The sequence below is a fragment of the Dipodomys ordii genome, unplaced genomic scaffold (assembly GCF_000151885.1).
Source record: "Dipodomys ordii isolate 6190 unplaced genomic scaffold, Dord_2.0 Scaffold22, whole genome shotgun sequence".
Classification (NCBI taxonomy): Eukaryota; Metazoa; Chordata; class Mammalia; order Rodentia; family Heteromyidae; genus Dipodomys; species Dipodomys ordii.
Window position 1 is genome coordinate 3,425,672 of NW_012267238.1, and position 3,972 is coordinate 3,429,643.

Here is a 3,972-nt window from a genome sequence, read left to right on the forward strand (position 1 = left end):
TCTGGGCCTGGGCGCTGTCCCTCAGCTCTTCAGCTCAAGGCTAGTGCTCTACCACTTGAGCCACAGAGCCACTTCCGGCTTTTTTCTTTTTGCTTATGTGGTGCTGAGGAATCGAACCCAGGACCTCAGGCATGCAAGGCAAGCACTCTACCACTGAGCTACCTTCCCAGCCCCAGTTGTAGGAGTTTCTAGAGGCAGCGTCACATCAGATGATAGATTGATTGGGGCATTGCCCACATTTAATCTTTGGCCTTAGTCTTTATTACTTAGAGAAGCCGTTTCTATTGGACTGGAAAAATACAACATGCTCTGTTCGAGGATCAATAGAAAAATAGCCAAAACGAGAATAAAGGCAACGAATGTACAGCCAAGAAGAATATAGTAAGAATAAAGGTAGAGGCTATAAAGGTGCAGCCAAGTGTATGGGAAGCCTTGAACCAACACCCCCTTCCTGTAGGCATGCTTCCTTGAAGCTCTTTGTCCAACGCGATCTCTCACGCAGACTCCGCATAAGGTGGCGTGACACCCACTGGTCACAGAAAGATGTCCACTCAGCTGGAAATACCAGGAACCACTGGAAGTGCAGAAACTTAAACGTTTGACCTTGTTTCTCTGGCCAGAGACTATTCATTGAATTTGCAGCCCCTTATTCTGTTGCCGATGTCAAATCAGAAGCCATCTAGCCACCACAAATCAGAAGCCATCTAGCCACCACAGGCAGCTTTATGGAAGTGCTCTGCTCACCTGCGCCGGCCTCTCTTTGCTGAACCCAGCTAAGGACTCCTTGCAGACACATCTTCATGGCTGCTTTGCCTGCTGTGATCTCTGCTCCTTTCCAAATGCTTGCTTCGGCAGCTTCCCCTCCATTGTGCCTCTCGGACTGGATTCCCACGGTGGTTGGATACTGAGCTGCTTGTTAGAGGAGGAAACAAGGGTTGTTGTGTACAATGGCAGGCCTGAACTGGCCTGGAGGCAGGACAGACGCTCTCCCAGGTGGGACTTGTCAGGGCACAGTACAGGCATCCTGCCACTGGGCCCTGGGTCACTGTGGTGAGCAGCAGTCACACTGGAACTTCTCTTTCTCAGAGAACAACAGGTTAAGTCTGACCAGATTGTCTTCTCTAGGGAATCCAGTTCTCCACCAACTGCTGGGAGATGCCTGGGGCTTGAGTCTATGCCAGCCTCCACTCCTGTCCAGAACCTTTCATTCCAGAAGTTTCAACCAAGTGTATGTGGTGTGGCATTTCTTCCCTTTTTATTTTTTAAATTGAAGCTCGTGAATGTCTTGGCGCACAGAAGGGGCCCAGTGGCAGGCAGATACCATGTAATATTAATTTATGTGCTCCCAGGAGTCTATCAAAGAGCTGGCACAGGGAGTCCTAACGAAATGTTTTAATGGCCAGGCACTGGTGGCTCATGCCTGTAATACTAGCTATTCAGGAGGCTGAGATCTGATGATCGTGGTTCAAAGCCAGCCTGGGCAGGAAAGTCTGAGAAACACTTATCTCTACTAAACCACCAGAAAACCAGAAGTGGTGCTGTGGCTCTAGTGGCAGAGCATTTGCCTTGAGCTGAAGAGCTGAGGGACAGCACTCAGTCCCAGAGTTCAAGGCCCAAGTCTGACAAAAAAAAAAAAAGCTTTACTGGGTGTAAATAAATGAATATGTATACTGACATCATCACTCTATTTCTTTTTGTCTTTTTTGCCAGGCTTAGGGCTTGAACTCAGGGCCTGAGCACTGTTCTTGAGCTTCTTTTGCACACTACCACTTGAGACACAGTGCCACTTTTTCTTTTCTTCTGTTTATGTGGCACTGAGGAATTGAACCCAGGGCTTCATGCATGCAAGGCAAGCACTCTACCACTAGGTCACATTCCCAGTCACATCATCACTATAAAAGGCATGTCAGAGGGAAAACCAACGATACAAATTAGACAAATTGAAAACTCAGCTCAATTAATTGATTTCAAATATGTCCCTTAAAACATCCTTATCTGTAAAACTGGTATCTCCCCAGCAGGCTTCCTAAGGAAAACAATGTGATCTATGAGCATAACGCATAACGTAATGGCCACTCCAAAAAGGTAGTTAAAAACCAGACACAGGGGGCTAGGAAGGTGGCTCAGTGGTAGAAAAGTTCACGTAGGTCTAATCAGTTCTGAGGTCGCGGTGACAGGTCATATTCATGTTCTGTTATAGAAGCTCTAAAGAATTGCGATAGAATTTGAGTTCCTGGAGGAACTCAATCAAGTATGGGAAGTTACACCAACAAATACGTTTAGTAAGTGAGATACGATTGTGTGACCTTGGAGGGTGACTAATTAATTATAGCGGTGAAGGTGACCACTGAATGCTGATGAGGAGTAGGATCCCTACTTATTGAGTCGCGAAAGCTGCCGGAACCAAGATGCTGCCGGAGTTGAGCGAAACTCGGTCGGGTTTTACTACCGGACCTGAGCAAGGCCGTTCCGTCACCGTTTTCAGACGCCCCCGGGGTCGCGGCTGCTGGGGCGGATCTTCTGTTCGTCTGGAGGCCGCAGCCGCAAAGAATGAGCCGTACTCTGGGAAAGGTAACGTAGGTTCCACGCACGCAGGACGAGGAGCAGGCAGTGGGTGGGGAGAGCAGGCGGGGGCCCGCACGCAGACTTCCGGGCCTGAAATACCAGGGAGAACAGGCCTTTTCCGGCATGCCTCGCGGCACTCGCGGTCAAACGCCTGCGGAACCTCCTCCGACCGCCGCCTCTGGCCGCCTCGCGCCACGCCCCTTCCGCTTGTCCTCCCGCTACTCTGTGCTTGGGAAGGAGTAAGCTGCGCCGTGGCCATCACGTCACCGCGATAGGGACCCCATAAATTGTCTGACTTTGGATGTGTCCTTGCGTTTGTTTTGGTCAACTAACAAATTTTTTTTTTTCCTGCTGGAAGGGTTTTGACGTACTGAACTGGTTGGGACCTTATTTAAGTGACTATACAGACTAGATGAGCTACTTTTTGTCTTTTTCTTTTTGGTGGTGGTGATATGAGGTTTGAATTCAGGGCCTGAAGGGCTTGGGTTCTATCAATTAGGCCATGCTCTCAGCCCATAGCTCGAAGTTCTTAAGTGCATACCTTGGCTTTACTCCTTTCCTTACTATATTTTAATTGAGCTCTTTGAATTAGATTAGGCTGCAATGGACTTTTTTTTTTCCCATTTCGATAAATATTATTTTATGTGGTCAGATGCATATAGGCATTGCATCTTCTGTGTTTCTCAGGATCCTAAAAATCTCCTCCTTTGGTCTCACTGTGAATGTCTAGAATCCTATATAATTTACCACGTCTAGCTTCTGGATGTAAGAGAAAACATGCACCATTTCTTTCTCTGAAGCAATTGAGATTTTAACAATTCATATTAAGATGGTAATTTATACATTAGTTGCAATAGTTATGGAGATCCTTTCTATAGCACCTAAGTTTGGTTGGTCATTGTTGCTCTGGGATCTATCTGTATCTTGGGGTCTCCCAGTGAATATCTTTAGATTTATGTTTTTCTAAGGGTCCAGGCCTCACTTTATGACACTATTCGTTAACTTCAGCAGATTTGTAAGAGTTTGTCCAGATTTGAGACAAAGGTAATAGAAAATCAGGTTTCCAAATTATAGATGGTCACACTGGTGACTACTGTACTGTTCTATTTGTCTTGATTTTGAAGAATGCTGAAAGGGAAGAATCATTTTTCAATGATACAATCCATCCATCTGTCTGTCTGTCAGTCTACCTATCTATGTATCTTTTTTTTTTGTTTTTTTTAAATTTTTTATTGTAAAGATACTATACAGAGGGTTACAGTTACATGAGTGAGGTAATGAATACACTTCCTCTTGAACATTGTTAGCCCCTCCATTGTTTTCCCCCTACCATCCCCTCCCTCCCTCCCTTCCCCGAAGTTCTTTTTTTTCTTGATTGTGATTAAGTGATTACATAATTTCTAAGTC

At 46.0% G+C, this 3,972-nt stretch overlaps 1 long non-coding RNA gene across 1 annotated transcript in view; it reads left to right on the plus strand.

The window, feature by feature from the left end:
• The first annotated feature begins 2,442 nt into the window (after positions 1-2,442).
• The window catches only part of LOC105984009, a 12,396-nt gene continuing 10,866 nt past the window's right edge, over positions 2,443-3,972 (plus strand). Inside the window, exon 1 of the long non-coding RNA XR_001174974.1 lies at positions 2,443-2,571. This is a non-coding gene — a long non-coding RNA (uncharacterized LOC105984009). The remainder of the gene's footprint in view (positions 2,572-3,972) is intronic.